Source organism: Ornithorhynchus anatinus, chromosome 2, assembly GCF_004115215.2.
Source record: "Ornithorhynchus anatinus isolate Pmale09 chromosome 2, mOrnAna1.pri.v4, whole genome shotgun sequence".
In the NCBI taxonomy this organism is placed as follows: domain Eukaryota; kingdom Metazoa; phylum Chordata; class Mammalia; order Monotremata; family Ornithorhynchidae; genus Ornithorhynchus; species Ornithorhynchus anatinus.
The window spans coordinates 9,444,424-9,462,029 of NC_041729.1; the positions used below are offsets into that span (position 1 = coordinate 9,444,424).

Genomic DNA, 17,606 nt, shown 5'->3' on the forward strand with positions numbered 1-17,606 from the left:
CCTCCCCCAGGCCTGCCTTAGCCCCAGGAAAGGGAGGGAGGGAGCCTCCCCTTCCCCACAGCATTTCCTCCCAGCCCCACATTATGTATATATATATATATAAGTATATTTGTAATTTATTCATGTTAATGTGTGTCTCCCCCTCCTAACTGTAAGCTCTTTGTGGGCAGGGAATGTGTCTGTTTATGGTTATAACGTACTCTCACAAGCACAGTAAGCACCCAATAAATACGATTGAATGAATGAATGACTGAGCCCTCAGAAAAGAGCCCTCGGACAGGAAAGAGAAGTAGCGGGAGAGGCCAAGGACAGAGAGGCCCAGGGTCACCGCAGCTCTGAGTCTTGGGCTGCTCCAAAGACCTGCCCCTTCCCAACCCAAACCAAAACCAGTCCCAACTTTGGGTTTGTTCCTCGTGAACTCTCTTGGTCTCTGTACCTCACTGCCGTCCACCTCTGGGTACCCAGGGAGAACCTTCCTACCTTCTAGACCCAGATCCATCACTCCTGTCAATAAGGTTGATAGTGAAAACACCAAAGATTTCCTTAGAGCCTTCCCATCTCCTGCTGCCTTAATTGTCTTGCCCATCTCCCTCAGAGGCAGGAAGTATTCTCCCCATTTTACAGACAGGGAGACTAAGCTCCAATAAATGAGAGTCTTGCCCAAAGGGGTCCCATTAGTTACAGGCTCTGAAGAGTCTAAGAGTCTGACATTGGGAGCAGTATGACCTACCCACTTCGAATCCTGGCTCTGCTGTTTGCGACCTTGGGAAAGTCACTTAGCTTCTCTCTGCCTTAGTTTCCTCCTCTGTAAAACGGGGATCCAGTATCCCTCCTCTCTCCCCCTAGATTGTGAGCCCCAGATGGGACAAGGATTGTGTCTGATCTGATTGCCCTAGTGATGACTATTAGATTCAGGCCTAAAATCCTGCTCCCCAGCCAGCTCTCTGTCCACCAGGCTATTCCTGCCATCGGCCTGTGGAAAGGGCTTGCGGGCAGGGTGGACTCTGGCCTCCCTGGGTGGGGAGTGTGACGTGAGTTGTTGCTGGGTGGGTAAACAAGGATTTCTGCTTCATTGTGGTTCTGGGAGTCTTTCTGGCTCGGAGCGATGCTTTCTCTCTCAGGTTGTGCTATGCGCTCCATAGGCGTGAAATTGGTGAGATGTCAGTCTCCCTGCCTCCAGGGAACCCCTCTCTCCTGCTCTCCCAGAATCCCCAGTATTGATTGATAGGACAAGATAAGACTTTTTTTTTTACATAAAGGAGATACTTAATTGAACTAATTATCTGGTTTGATTGCCTAACTAGTGCTTTGGTGCAATCTAAACTAGTAGCAAAATATGCCTTTGTCTTTAAAACCGAGACCCTCAAGCAAGTTTTAGTTACCGTCACAGGCCCTTTGAAAATGAATCACCGGGTTAGTCACCCATCCCGAGCGGTGGAGTCGAACGGGCTCTTCTCTTCCCCACAACCCCTCACTAGAACCCTTACCCAAACCCCCAACTCTCTGCTCTTATCCCCTTTGCTCTGCCAGGGAGGAAGGAATAAGGGGAGCAGAGGGAGCTCCCAGGGGATGTTGCTCTCCTGCACTTTCTTGTCTTTGGGTAAATATTCTAGAGGGCCTCACCTCTGCCCTCCCATCCGTCTTTGTTCAAGACCTTGCTGGTCGTCAGCGAGCTGGAGCTGGGAGAGCCGCAGGCTCTTTGATCATGAATATGGGGTCAATGTTGGTGTTGACATGGTTGGGATTTGGGGCTCCTTGGAGCAGGAGTCAGACCAGGGAATAAGCCAAATAGGAGGGGATGCGTGGAGAGGGGATAGCCTGCCTCTGGCAGCACAGTTCTCCATCCTGGGCCCCCTGGCTCCCAGGACCACACCTACCGTGTAGAGGAAGAAGTTGCCTCTTCCCATGTCTCCTCCCTCCCCAGGGGCCAGCTCTGAGGCAGGGGAGTAGCCTGACACACTCCCAACTTGGAATTATAGCTTGGAGGGAGAGGGGGGATGAGACTGCTCCTGCATCACCCTGAGCCCTGTTGCAGGTCCATTTGTGCCACCCTAGGGGCCAGGGGCATGTTCTTCACATGGGTCTGGATCCTGATAGGCACCTTGGTCAATGTCATTGGGTGATATAGGTCTGGCAGATGGTGTGAGGCCGTTACTTTTCCATCTCTTTCCCCATCCCTACCTTCCTCTATTCCCCTCTATGGTTTGGACTGTCTGGAATCCAACAACAAATCTGTGGTATTTATTGAATGCTTACTATGCACAGAGCACTGTTCTAAGTGCTTGAGAGAGTACAACACAAGAGAATTAGCAGCCATGTTCCCTGTCCATAGTGACCTTACAGTCTAGAGGAAAGCTGTAAATGAAAGTGCAGGTTCTCACCCTGGCTGGCATCCCCACCTGAATTTTTCACTTTTTCCCTGTGGCAGTGGGGGCCTCTGCCCGTGTCATCGTGGGCTGGACTGCCCATCTAGTTGATAATTCAGATCTGCACTCTCTGTTCCCTTTCCCCTCTTGCCTTTCCCCTCCCCTTTTCTTACCTCTCCTCACTCCCTGTCCTCTTCTACCCACCCCCACGCCGCCCCAGCCATGTGAACTGAGCCACTAGGGAGCTCCCAGCCCCGTGTCAGGGCCGGGTGATGAATCTGGCCAGCTAGCTACCTGGAAGGAGGTGGTGGCTGGTGAAGCCGCTGCTGCCCAGCTTTGGAATCCAGAACCCAGTGGGGTTTGGCCATGGGGTGGACTCTTCCCCAGTTGCCACATTAAGCGGCCACTTGGGAGGAGGGTGATTCGTGTCTGAGCCATTCCCACTTACTTAGTCCATCTCCCTGGAATCCGGCAGGGGAGCGGGCCGGGCCAGGGCAGAGCTAGGGGGTCGGAAGCTCATGGCTGCCCGGCGGCCCCTCCGGGCCCCCCGCCCCCAGCTTTAAATCAGCAGTACCCTTCCGCCTTCTGCTGCGGGGAATTATGCTCTTTAGAGCCGAGTTCGACAGTTGTTATTGCAATTTTGTGGTGCTCTTTTGATTTACAGCTGTTTTTACGACCAGTGAGACAGCCACAAATCGAGGAAATCTCATAAAATCGAGAGTAAACGTCTCCTTCCCAGCCCAGGCAGTCTTGGCATCTCCGCTGATTCCATAGAGCAGGACGTGTAAACAATATGGTGTCCCTTGAGTGGCTGATATCAGTACAGTTAAGTGGTAACAGCTTGAAAAATGCATTTCTGGTGGATTAGCAGTAAAACTGGGAATGGGCCCCCAGGCTGGAGGAAATTGGGGACATTTTGCAGTAGAAGGGAAAGGGGAGAAAGAAGGTCAGGGATTGGTCATGCAGCCGCCTGGAGGGGAGCCGGGGCAGAGTTTAGCTGGGGAGCCAAGGGCTGGGGAACAGAGGGTTACCCACCTCTGGGCTTCCTGTCACCAGGCAAGAGGACGAGAGGATGAGCATGCGCGCGCACACACACACACACACACACACACACACACACACCCCCCCCCCCCCCCCCCCCCCGTGCCAAGGGGCAGAAGGGGAATATCCTCATTTCCAGGGAAACTGGGGAGCTCGGCCTGGAGCTGATTCCCTACGTATCTGTATTTGTGTGACCCTGGAGGGGGCTCAAGCGGGTGCAAGGATGGAGTGTTGAGGATAGGACACCTGAAAGTACAGGAATGGCAGGATGCTGACATGGGAGGGTATTGGAGCCTGGACCTGGAAGCCATGACATTACCAATCAATTCCCGGTATTTATTGAGAGCTTACTTTGTGCAGAGCATTGTACTATTTGCTTGGGAGAGTTCACTATAACAATTGGTACACATGCTGTTCCCGGCCTACAAGGAGCTTTCAGCGTATAGAAGGAGCTTATGGTCTGTAAGCTGTATAGGCTGCCAGCTCTCCTGATTTGAACACAGGGGGCCTGGCACTGGGCCTGGGCAGCAAATGGATGACCTCCGAGCCGGAGGATGGACCAGCGCTGGGATCCCCATCAATGGGTCCCATTGCCGTGAGTAAGTCCGGAAGTGGGCGCCTCCCTCCTCCCTCCCCACGCCCCTAACCCAAGATATCCTCTCCTCCATCTCACGTTTCTGCTGTGGGCGCAGCAGCACCTCTGGAAGAGTGCCGGGTGTGGGCCATGGCAGGGGTAGCTAAGTCTGAGTGGGTGGAGGTGGGATTGTGGCGGTTTGGGGAGCTGACCTTCATCCGAGCTGGGCTAGAGGGGTGGAAGAGAGAGCACCTGGTCGTGGACTTGGTCCCCCTGGTTTTGGTCACAGTGAGAAAGATCTGTCCCTAGTGTCCGACAGCCAAGACCGGGATCTCCCTGGGGTGAAGAGGGCTGGGGTCTGTGGGATGCCGGAGGGCCGATCTGGGAAAGAAGGGACATCCCAGCAGGCTTCAGGCCCACAAAACAGAGGCAGGAGAAGGATGGCAAGCCAAATCTGGCCTAGTGGATAGAACACGGGCCGGGGAGTCAGAGGATCTAGGTGCTAATCCCAGCTCTGCCACTAGCTTCAAGTCACTTCACTTCTCTGTGTCTCAGTTACCTCGTCTATAAAATAGAGATTAAGATTGTGAGCCTTACGAGGGACATGGACTGAGTCCAACCTGATTATCTTGTATCTACCCCAGAGCTTAATATGTTGCCTGGCTCATAGTAAGAACTTAACAAATACCGTAAAAAAGAAAAAAAGCCTTAAAACTCAGGAGGCCCCATTCATCAGGAGGCTCCATTGTAGTTTTGGCTTCTGGGCTGGGTGGCTGGCTGGCTGGATTGACTATGGATCAGACCACTACCTCATTATCTCCATTGTCATCATCATCATCAACATTGGTATTTATTGAGCACTTACTATGTTCAGAGAACTGTACTGAGCTTTTGGAGAGTGCAGTACAACAGTGTTGGCAAACACGATCCCTGCCCACAACAAGCTTCCGGTCCAGTCTCATATCCCCTGTCCCCCAGAAGACAGGGAAGCAGCTACAGAGGAGGAGCTCGTCAGGGAGCATGTTGGTGGGAGCACGTTGGGTCTCTGGGGCAAGAGGAGCAGGAGCAGCAGCCTTTGACCAGAGAGATTCTGAACCCAGGCTCAGGGTGATCCCCTTCAGCCCCGATCCCCTTCAGCTCCAGCCCCCTCAGCTCATCAGCTGGAGAGTAGTGGAGCTCTGTGGGAAGAAGGGGCTGTATCTCACCTCCCATGTGTTTAACATAATAAATGTTTATTGTCCTTTGGAGCAAAAGAGCAATAGGCAAAATTATAGCCTTGGACAGGGAGATTCAGAATGAGGAGGTAGAGACTGTTAATTATCATCGTTAGCTGTCATAATCTACTGGTCTTCCCCTCCCACCCCTTCGTTCCCCCCAGCAGATCTCAGGCAGGACCACCCCTGCTCGCTGCCATGCCCGCCCCAGCCCCCGATCTCCCCTTACCCCCGGGCTCTCATTTGTAAGACATCTCTGGCCTCCAGAGAGCAGTTCCCCCTTCTCCCTTCCCCGGCTGCAGGGGCCGAGACACTGAGTGCTGCGATAAAAGGCCTCTGCCTGCCTCCCTCTGATTAATCAGGCCTGGTGTAGCTTCGATAGGGTGTTAATTTGTAAACTCGGCGGACGGGCAGCTAGATAAAGCTGCTCCCTGCAGCTGCTCCAGTGCATCCGCTGTGTCTGCTCCACCGTGGCCTGCCCGCCATGGGGGGATGGGCAGCCGAATCAGCGACCAGGGAGGATTGGAGGGATGGTGAATCACCAGCGGGGGGGGGGAGAGCTTGGAGAGCTTAGTCCCAGAAATGAGGGCCTGCATGCTGATGGGGCTGGGGGTGGGCGGGGGGAGGAATGGATTGGGACTGGGGGACGTGGGGCAGGAAGAGCTGATGCTTCCAGGGCTGGCGTTGGGATGGACCTCTCTTCATTGTCTGGGTCCCAGCAAGCTCCAGGGTTGCATGTGTCTGTGCCACTGATCTGGGCCCCTGTTCCTGCCTAATAGCAGAGCTAACGGTGCTGGGGCATGCAGACAGGGGTCACCTCAGGGCCCTTCCTCATGCTCTTTCCGGCCTGTCCTCCCCTCAATCCATCAGCCTTATTCTTTGTGAGGTAACAGTAATAAATGTGTAATTTGTAAGAGAAGCAGCATGGCATAGTGGATAGAGCCTGAGCCTGAAAGACAGAAGGTCGTGGGTTCTAATCCCGGCTCTGCCACTTGTCTGCTGTGAAACCTTGGGCAAGTCTATTGACTTTTCTGTACCTCGGTTACTTCATCTGTAAAATGGGGATTGAGACTGTGAGCCCCATGTTGAACAGGGATTGTGTCCAAACTGAGGTGAATGTATCCACCATGGTGCTTCGTGCAGTGTCTGGCATACAGTAAGTGCTTAACAAATACCACAGTTACTACTGTTATTTAAGTGCTTACTCCACGCCAAGAACCGTGCTAAGTGCTGGGGTAGATACAAGATAATCAGGTCGGATCAAGTCCCTGTCTCATATGGGACTCTCACAGTCTAAGGATGAGGAAGAACAGGAATCTAGCAGATAAGGAAATGAAGGCACAGAGAGATTAAATGATTTGCCCAAGTTGAAACAACAGATAAGTGGCAGAGCCGGAATTAGAACTCAGGTCCCTCTGACTAGTAGACCCAAGTTGTTTCCAGCTGAGGCACTTTTGCCCGGATGAAAGAACTTCACTGGCATTAACCCCCTCCTGCCCACATTTCCCAAAAGCACATCTTTGTGGGGCCTCCTTTTTTAGGACACTGCCCAGTTGGGTACTGTTGGACATCCTGGCTGGGAGGGCATTTCTCCCATTCCTGAATATCCCCCCAACTCCCAATAGCCCCCACTAGGGCCATGGATTTTGGCATGACTGGATCAGCTGGGCATGCATACACACCTTTCCTCATCACTTGATTAGTTCCAGTGCTTGGAAGTTCCAGGGTGGGGTTGTGTGTGTCCATGTATCTCCATGTCTTGTGTCCCTCTGCTTTGTGTGGATGACTTGCCTTGTTAGGCTGTGCTGATTGGGCCTCCATCTTGGAGACCACATCTCTCACTTTGATATCCCATCTTTGCAACTCAGGAAGCTCAGCTCAGAGATTTAACATGCCTTGTTCAGCCTGGGGCCGGGGAGCCAGGCCTTAAGCCCTAGAGTCTTGCTGTCTCCTCCATCCCCAGGCCACCCGGTTTGCTAAGGAAACAGCACAAGTAGGTAGTTCAGTGCTCTGCACGTAGCGCTCAATAAATACCATTGACTGGCCGATTGAGGAGACACCTCATGGATGTCACCTGGCCCGATCCCACAGGATGCTGGAATTAACCGCCATCTGGAAGGGCATACAGCCAACAGGTGAGGTACCCTGTCCACCCACCGTGTCATGGCCAGCTCAGGCTCAGAGACACTGGTTTTCTGGGACCCACGGGGCCAAACCGAGGAGGAGAAAACTGAGCTTCTGAACTTGTCCTTTGGGATGAGTTTATGGGTTCGGTCCCTAAAAATGTCTTTCCAAGCAGCCCGTCTTCACAGGAGGGATATGTACACGAGGTACTCTGCTTGTTGAGTGCTTAGAAGTGTCTGCCACCATGCCATGCCATTGCTAAAGTGACCTTCAAATCAGAGGAACATTTACCACCCTTTCAGCCCAGTTCTCCCTGGAGGTGCAAGAGAAATTAAATTAGACACTCTCCCTCTCACTGATGCTGCAGCTCCACTCAGCCTCTGGCTTGTTTCTGGGCCTCGAGGAGCAGCCCCTGATGGCACTGAAAGCCAGCAGGCATCAGAGGGAAGAGGAGTCTGTTGCGGTGGGCTGAGCGCCGGCAATTAGAACAGAGCCCTGACATCCACACCTGGACCCCCCTAACCCTTTCAGTCGCCATTCTGGTGAAAGGCCTCATCACTTAATAATAATAATGTTGGTATTTGTTAAGCGCTTACTATGTGCAGAGCACTGTTCTAAGCGTGGGGGTAGATACAGGGTAATCAGGTTGTCCCACCTGAGGCTAACGGTGTTCATCCCCATTTTACAAATGAGGTAACTGAGGCACAGAGAAGTGAAGTAACTTGCCCACGGTCACACAGCTGACTTCCCACTGGACTCTGCTGTAATGGCCTCCTTCTTGGTCTCCTCTACAGAGAACTTTCCGCAGTTGCCCCCCACCCCAAAATTTCCCATCGCCAAATGCAGGCGTTCTCCCCAGCTTTGCCCAGCCACATCTCTCATCAGTCTGCAGGTCAACCCCATCGCGGGATTTGTGTGGGACTGAGTGGGTGGCTTCGTTTTCACATCGGACCACGTTCTGTTTGTAGCTCTTCTCAGCCTTTGACCTCCCGTATGCCTGGCAGTGATGTCCATTTCTTTCCCCGTTAGTTCGTATGCTCCCTGTAAACAGGCAGCCTATCTTTTCCTTTTTCCGGGTACTTCCCAAGAGCCCAGTTCAGTGCCCACCACAGTCAACACTCAAGGAATCTTGTTTGGAGCCTTCCTGAAAACCCACCTCCTCCAAGGTTATCATTATTATTATTATTATTACTGTCATTATACTTAAGTGCTTACTATGTGTGCCAAGCATTGTACTAAGCACTGGGGTAGATATAAGATAATCAGATTGGTCACAATCCCCGTTCCACTCAGGGCTCACAGCCTAAGTAAGGGAATAGTATTTAATTCCCATTTTACAGATGAGGGAACTAAGGTATTAAGATGTAAAGTGACTTGCTCAAGGTCACGAAGCAAGCAGGTGGTAGAGCCGAAATTAGAACCCAGGTCCTCTGACTCCTCAGGCCACGTTCTTTCCATTATGCCACACTGCTTCCCTGACCCACTCTCCACATGCCCAGTCAGGCCACCTCAACATGACCAGGTGTATCAGATTATTCCTGAGTTAGATCTTTTCCTTGTGTGGTTTAGTTTCTGTCATTCCTATTTATGATCTATTTCTTTCCCCTTGGGTCCTTTTGGGGGCATCGCTCCCATTCGCTTGTGTGCCCCTCTGAAGGGAGCAACTGGTCTTTACTTTCAGTCACACCAGGTATTTATTGATTTTGTGCAAAGCACTGTGCTTGGTTGAGTATTCCCCAGACTCCTAGTGCAGGGCTCTGCACAAAGTTGGCACTCAGTCAGTGCCGTTGATGATGATGGTGATGATGGGGAGTTTGTAGAAGCTAAGATGGGGAGGAAAGGGCAAAGAGGGTCAGAGTGGAGGTGCGTCTGCTGTTGCACTACTTCTGAGTAAGCACTGAATAATCATCATAATAATGATCGTCGTATTTGTTAAGCGTGACATGTCCAAGGTCACACAGCAGTTGGCAGAGTTGGGATCTTAGAACCCAGGTCTTCTGACTCCCAGGCACATGCTCTTTCCTGTAAGCCATGCTACTGTTGGCTCATCAGTCCAGGCACTTAACCTGATTGAATATGTGATATTCAGGGGCTGATGATCCAAGGTGTGGATAATCCGCTCCTTTCTCTTCCTCTCTTCCTACTGGCTTTTCCACTTTTCCTCATCTCAATCTGAAGTTGGGCCGGAGAAGAAGCCACCGTTGCCCTTTGGGAACTTCTTTGAAGCAGGTTAGATCATAAATCCCTCAAGGGTGAGGAGGACATCTCTATCAATCAGTTGATGGTATTTATTGAGTGCTTGCTATGTGTAGAGCACTGTACCAAGCGCTTGGGGTAGTACAATACAACCATCTCACAGTTTAACTTCTTTTGATCATTTCTGAGCCACTTCATTGAGTGCTCTGCTCAGTGTTGGCAGCCAAATTGGGCTATGGATGATGATAAGGGCAATGTTCTGGACTAAAATGAGGGAGGTGAAATCCACAGGTACCAGACAACGGGAGACCACTCCCTACCCAGTCCTGATCTGAAGCAGACGCAGTCCTGGCCCTGGTGAAAGCTGGGCTCAGAGTCAGGGAAGTGGCACAGAGACACGAGGGAAAGGATTGATTTCTTCACATCCAGCACATGTCCAGGATACCAGCCACTGGTCAGCACGATAGGTCAGGTGATGACGGTCCTGGTGGGGACCAGTTCTCTCTGGACACACCACACCAGAGTGTGCCCTCCCAGGGCAGTTTTAACAACCCAGAAGCTGGCAGGGCCCTCGTGTGTCATCTCTTCCATTTCACTGACTCTTCAAGGATCACCGAGAAGGCCTCTAGAGGTCTGGGCCTCTGAAGAGTTTTCACTTCCAGGAAACTCTGAGGTGCGTCAGCATTTAAAGTAACTCTGGCCCCTTTCCACCCCCCTCCCCCCATGAGAATCGGGTGCATTTCTGGTCAGAGCTTGGGGAAGGTTCAGTTTCGGGCCTGAGGGCGGGGGCTGAGTCAGACCTAGCAGCCACAATCCCGACCCACAGCGAGGACCAACTCGACCCACGCTGAGAACCAACTCGAACCACAGTGAGAACAGTCTTGGCAAGAGGAGGCTGGTCACTGAATGAGCCCCAAGTCCCCCAACGGTAGGGTCGTCTCCTCCCTGATCGACTGCCTGCACCAAGGGATTAAGGGAGGTGGGGGTCTCAGCAGCTCAGGTTGGAGGGTCACCCCATGATTCGTGACATGACTTGGCTCTTTCAGGGCTGGACCCTGAATGATGCCAGCCTGTGCCCAGTTGTTGCGGCCACACTGTTGTGTTTGCGTGGGTGGGCTCTCTGGTCTGCTAGCAGTGGCGGGGGGTGTCGCCTAGCAGTGGGTGGGGGGCTTGCCCCACCCCCCACCCCCGTTCACCCCCTCCTCCCTTTCCTGAGTACCATCCTAGTGAGAGGGAGCCTTGCTGTGTTCCCTCTTAGGAGAGGACAGTGTCACTTGTGTCTCCCTTTCAGCTCCCACCCTGCTGCAGAAGCAGACACTGTGCCCCAAGGTCACCAGTGATTAAACCCAGTCTGAAGCTGGAAAAGAGAAGGTTTGGGATTTGCACCTGGTGAGGCTTGTGACTCCACATGTCTCCTTGGGAATCCCAGGCAGGGTCTGCCCTCGCAGGAGAGAGTGAACAAGTGACTGAATAAGAAGTAGAGCGTGCACTGGAGACTACCCCTGCCTCTGGATGGGAGAAACTCATACTAGGCCTTAGGCATTCCTCACACTCCCTCCACATTTCTAGGGCAGAGGGAATGCTGGGCTCCATGAACCTAAACTAAGTAATAATGGTAGAATTATTGCGGCAGGTACAAGATAATCAGATCAGGGACCATATCTGACAGACCCCTCTACTCTGCCCACCTTCAAGACCTTCCTAAAATCCCATCTATTCCAAGAGGCTTTTCCCAACTCCCCTGCTTCCCTATTCCCTCTCCCTTCTCCTTTCTGCATCGCCTGTGCACTTGCAGCACTTGGATCTGTATCTTTAAGCATGTGATATTCACCCCACCCCCGGCCCCGCAACACTTATATGCGTATCCTTATACCCTGCTATTTCCCTTATCTGTGTTTATTTCAGTATCGGTCTGTCTCTAGATTGTAAGCTTCTTGTGGACAGGTGCCATGTCTACCATCTCTATTGTATCATGCTCTCCCAAGTGCTTAGTTCGTGCCCCGTACAAAATAGACACTCAGTAAATTTCATTGATTGATTTGAGTGAGACCATCTTTGACTCTCTTTGAGGGCAGGGCTCACGTCTACTAATTCTTGTATTCATCTGAATGCTTAGTACAGTGTTCTGCACATAGTAAATACTCAATAAATACCACTGATTAATGGGACTCACACTTCTTCGGCTCCCGACTGGGCTCAGTAGGCCTCCTGCAAGGCTAGTTGTCTAGCTTTCGGCCGGTCTGCCCCTTGCCCAGTACAGATTCGGCACCAGGTGCTGTCATGTCAGGTGTTTGTACTTCAGGGACACAGCCTCCCTCCGCCTCTGCTCCTGCCTCCAAGTTCTACAGTTCTGAAGCGTCACCTGTATTTCCTTGGGCCTGAGGGGAGGGTGGAAAGGCTGTAGAGAAAAGGTGGCAACCCCAGAGAATTGCTCTAGGTGTGGACAGAATTGGTGAGACCATCTGCAGAAATGGCCACCATATGACATTATTGAGGTTCATTGTGTCCCCTTTTAACTCATGTAACATCACATGTGTTTTGCTGACCACCTTGTGGCAGAAGCCACCTCACTGGCCCATTCCCACTGAGCTCCTCCCTATCCCTCAGTAGAGGCAGGCAAGACCCAAGTTCATTTATTCATTTATTCAGTCTTATTTATTGAGTGCTTACTGTGTGCAGAGCACTATACTAAGCACTTGGAAAGTACAATTCTGCAGCAGAGACAATCCCTGCCCACAACAGGCTCACAGTCTAGAAGCGGGGAGACAGACATCAAAACAAGTAAACAGGCATCAGTAATATCAATATAAATAAATAAATGAATTCAAGTGTTCACTGAATGAAAATCCTTCCAGTGAAGATAGATACAGTCTTACTGTAATAAGCATTTATTATGTGCCAAGCACTGTTCTGAGTGCTAGGAAGGACTATACAGGTGGAAATGACCTCATTCCATTGAAACACTGGTTCATAACTGGCAAGTCTACCAGGGATGTGATTTTGGTGAACTTGCTAGTTTTGAACCAGTGGTTCAGTGGGAAATAAGAGAATGAGTTCTAACCCTCCTCTGTAAAATGCGGGTAAAGACTGGGAGCCCCAAGAGGGACAGGGACTGAGTCCGAACTGATTAACTTGTCTCTACTCCACTATGTAGGACAGTGCTTGGCACGCATTGGTCTGCTGTGCTACCCTGGGCAAATTACTTTCATTCGTTCATTCATTCATTCAATCATATTTGAGCGCTTACAGTGTGTAGAGCCTGTACTAAGCGCGCCTGTGCTAAGCGCTTGGAATGTACAATTTGGCAACAGATAGAGACAGTCCCTGCACAACAACGGGCCAAGTGGCGGAGATGGGTGATTTTGCCTTGGTTCCCCCAGGTCTGCCTGCCCCAGCTTTTATATTTGGAACCAATAGCAGAATCAGAAACTTTCCAGTGGGGTTTTTCTCTCTGTTTGTTGCCTCTTTAAGCAGCTGACTAGCACCTCCATGTGTGTGTTTTCCTATGCTGTACTGTGGAGTGAAATATTCCCAAAGATTCATGCTTGGGAGAGGGAGGAATTGAGGGAGGGAGGCAGTGGAGGGAAAGCCGCTATAAACATTTTGGCTAGAGAGCTTTGAACAGGGGTTCCCTTTTATGTCTCTCTATCAGCAGCAATTATTGAACACGGACAGTCGCAGGCCCTTGGGGAACATGTAAAAGAAATAGAGGCAATCCTTGCCTCCAAGGATCTTGCCGTCAAGGGTGGAACAAGTAGACTTAAAGCAAAGAAGAGATAGCTAGGAGTGAAAGACTAAGAGCGTTCATTCATTCACTAGTGTCAAACCTCTTTGTAGAGCACTGTACTAAGCCCTTGGCAGAGTATATTACAGGAAAAGGTCATAGTCCCTGTTCTCAAGGAGCTTACAATCTAATGAAGGAGGCAGTAGTCATAAAGTAAGGAGTAGATCACAATTAAGAGTAAAGGCATGATATTAATTCAATCAATAGCCTTAAGGACATCATGTTTGCAGAGTGTAGCACTAAACCTCAAGTGCTTAGGTTACAGAACTGTACACACAGTAAGCACTCACTGGATACCACCTATTGATAGACCACAGCCCCTCCTCTTGAGCTAGCAATCTAGTACGTAAGAGAGGCAGGTCTAACTGTATACATACATTGCAGGCTGAAGGAAAAATAGAGTATGGATAAATGAATAAATAAATCAAGATATACAAAAATGCTCAGGGTAGTAGGCAGAATGACACAATCTCGGATGGTGAAAATAATATTTGTGGTTTTTGTTAAGCACTTACTCTCTGCCCCACAGACTGTTAGCTCATTGTGGGCAGGGATTATCACTGTTTATTGTTGTATTGTTTTTTCCCAAGTGCTTAGTACAGTGCTCGGCATACAGTAAGCACTCAGTAAATCTCACTGAATGAATGAAGTAGAAGGGAGAACATGAATTGAATCCCCATTTTGCGGTTGAGGGAGCTAAGGCACAGAGAAGTTAAGTGACTTGTCTAGAGTCACCCAGAGGATGATTGTAGGAGATGGGATTAGAACCCTGGTCCTCTGTTTCCCAGGCCTATGCTTTTTCCACGAGACCACTCTGCTTCTCATATGTTAGTTGGGAAAGGCCTCCCAGCAGTGTTGGAATTTCAGAAGGGCTTGGAAGATCCTTGAGAGCTCTTATCTGGTCTTTGAGAAGTGGGAGGGAGTACCAGGCAGGGAAAAGGTGTGTGAGCAAGAGGTAAGAGATAGAGCATGGAGTGTGAGCTATGATAAAAAGGTGAACTTGAGAGAAGGAAAGTGTCTGAAGGGATAGAAAGCCTTAGAACCAATGGTCAGAAGCATCCGTTTGAGAGAGTTGGAGGTGGAGAGTTGTTAGAGGTTGTTGAGCCAGTAGAAGATCACTCGATCAATCAGTGAAATTGACTGACCAAGTCCTGTGAGCAGATCACTGTCCTAAGCTACTGGGAAGCTATCATAGAGCTGCTCCTTGTGGACAGGGAACATGTCTATGACCTCCATTGTATTGTAGTCAGTGCTGCTTTTTTTTTTAACACTCACTGTGTGCAGAACACTGGACATTTGGGAGAGTGCAGTGCAACAGAGTTGGTATACATGTTCCATCCACAATGTGCTTACAGGCTAGAAACAAATAGTACATTGCTCTGCAGACAGTAAGAAGTCAATAAATATCATTAATTGTTTGATCTGATGCCTGCCCATGGAAGTGAAGTGACAAAGCAGTAACAATAATGGGACACCAAGACTGGGAACTTGGTGGAGTACTGGTAAGGGAATATGTGGGGTTGGGAAGGTGAGATCCTGGAGAAAACCCGCAGGGAATAATGACCTCTCTCCAGCAGGCTCATCAGCCATCTTACGGGGACTCCTCTTCCTTCCGCTCCCTCCATTTGTGGATCGCTTTTGTGTCCATCTGTCTCCTCCCATTTAAGCTCTTCAAGGGCAGGGAACGGGTGTGTCTGGCTTCTGCCGTGCTCTCCCCAGCTCTTAGTGCTCCCTAGATGCTCAGTAAATACCCCAGACTGATCTGAAGGACACTTGGCAGGCCTGCTCAGGCTGTGAGCCACTGCCCCCTGTTGGCCCCTCCTAGCTGCAGGGCTGTTCCGTCCCAAGAGGAGTCTCAGTCTCTGCTGGACTGGTGGAAGTGAACCGGGGCTGAATGCAAAATGGCCCTGGTGCCGTCTCTGGGAAGTCCACTGCTACTGCCTGTGGTTCTCCCCAGAACCGCAGTGTCTGCGGCTCCTTAAGAGCCTTTAGGGGCATCCACCACCAGCCTCGAGTCAAAGAACACAGACCTTGGAGTTGGAGGACCTGGGTTCTAATCTTGGTTCTGCCACTTGCCTGCTGTGTGACCTTGGGCAAGTCATTTAACTTCTCTGTTCTTCATTGTCCTCACCTGTAAATTGGGGATTCAATACCTGTTCCCCTCCTTCTTAGACTGTGAGCCCGAAGAGGGACAGGGGCTTTATCCAACCTGATTATCTTATATCTACTCCAGGGCTTAGTATAGTGTTTGACACAAAGTAAATGCTTAATAAAAATCACCATTATTATATGTCCCTTGACCTCCTCTCCCCTCCTCCTCCTCTCCCAGTCATCAAACATGGATCTTTAGAATTCCACCGTCGACCCGTCGACCCACCTCCCTCCCCTGTACACCTGGCAAGGCTCAAGGCCTGTTTTGCGTCTTCTCTCAATCAATTAATTGTATTTATTAAGCACTTACTGTGTGCAGAACACTTTAGTATATAGTTGGGAAAGTACAATACAATACAGTGCTCGGCACATAGTAAGCGCTTAACAAATACCAACATTATTATTATAGAGTTGGTAGACATGTTCCCTGCCACAAGGAGCTCACTGTCTGGAGGGGAGATAGACATTAAAGTAAATGGCAGGTAGGGGAAATGGCAGAATATAAGATTTTGTACATAAGGGTTGTGGAGCTGAGGGTGGGATGCATATCAAGTGCTTAGGGGCCAGCGGCTCCTCCATCAGCACAGTCTGGCAGCAGTGGGTGACCCCAGGTGATCTCCCCAGCCCATGGACTGGTTTCACCCAGAATCCCGACCCTGGCCCATGGTCTCACAAGCATAGGGTCTCTGAGCCCCGCCTCCTCTCCCTGCTTTCTCTAAGTGGGCTTGCCTCTCCCCGGGGCTGGGGATTGCTTTCCTCTCTGAGTCCCTGGCTGAAAGGGACTTTAGAAACCAAGTAGTCCTCTGGGCCCCTTAGTCTGAAATCCACGGGATCTGAAGGAAAATCGACTCTGCTCCTCTTTGAGCCAAATTCATTGGCTATTTCTTGTAAAAAGAAAATCCTTTCTAGAAGAGTCCTGCATCCCTGAGGCTGAGCCCGGGCTGGTGAATTTCTCCAGCCTCTAACCTCAAGCTCCCAGTGGAACTGAAGCAACTCAGGACTCAGACCCAGAGCCCTGTGGGGTTTCTCATGGGGGCTGGGAGGGCCGCAGAGTGTCCCATGGATGGGTTTTGGTGGCTGTGGGCAAGGGGCCCCAGGGCATTCTCTCAAGATTTGCTGTCAGATCTCCTCTTCCTTTTCTATAGCCGCCCTTCCTTATCCCACCTTCTTTCCAAATGAGAACCCCACTGACAAGACCCCCCCCACCCTACTCCTTGGAGTGAGAAATCAGTGAAGCCACCTCTCCCCATCCACCCGGGTTAAAGGGTCACTCCTGTAGAGACCTGTTCACTGTGTCTCCATCTTGTCTGCCTCACCGGAGACCTCTCACTCACACCTCCCTGGCCTGGAACTCCCTCCCCATTCACATCCAGCAACTCTCCCCATCTTCAAAGCACTACTAAAATCACATCTTCAAGAAGCCTTTCCTGACTAACCTCTCTTCTCCCCACCCTGTTCACCCTCTGCTGTGTCACCTTGAGTCCATAGCCCCTGAACACTGGGCGCTCACCTCCCATAGCCTTATAGTCTGTTTCTTTCCCTACCTATAATGTATTTTAGTGTCTGTCTCCTCTGCTACATCATAAACTGCATGAAGGCACAGTATCTATCTACTCTGTGGTACTCACCCAACCACCTTAGTACAATGCTCTGCACCCAGTAATCATTCAATAAATCCCATTGATTGACTTAGACGTAGACTGTTAGCTGCTTGTAGATAGGGAACTTTATTGTATTATACTCTTCCAAGCACCTAGTAGTGTGCTGTGCACACAGCAAGCACTCAGGAAGTGCCTTTGATTGATTGGTAAGTGGAAACTGGGTTTGGATAGGAGGTCACAGCCTATGGCCTGGATTGGATGAGGCTGGGATGGAAGGGTCAGTCGGCTCTGGCTGCTGGTTTTCAGAGAGGGACTTCCAGTGCTGAGAACAAGGGGACCAGGAACCCATCGATAGTGGTGCAGGGAGACCCTAACTACCTGCGGTCCCAAAGCTGCCCTCCAGAGATGGAGGCTGAAGGCTGTGTTTGAGTCTGGACGTTATGGGCAGGCAGGATGCCAGGTGGCTTGATGTGGTTTCTCCACGGCTATCAATCGATTGATCGATTGCTGCAATTGAGCTGGGTCCGGGGGGCCATTTCTGAGGTTTCTACTAAT

General features: G+C 50.7%; 1 protein-coding gene across 10 annotated transcripts in view; it reads left to right on the top strand.

Moving 5' to 3' along the window:
• The window catches only part of FBRSL1 (fibrosin like 1), a 736,960-nt gene that overhangs the window by 667,029 nt on the left and 52,325 nt on the right, over window positions 1–17,606 (top strand). The window lies entirely within an intron of this gene.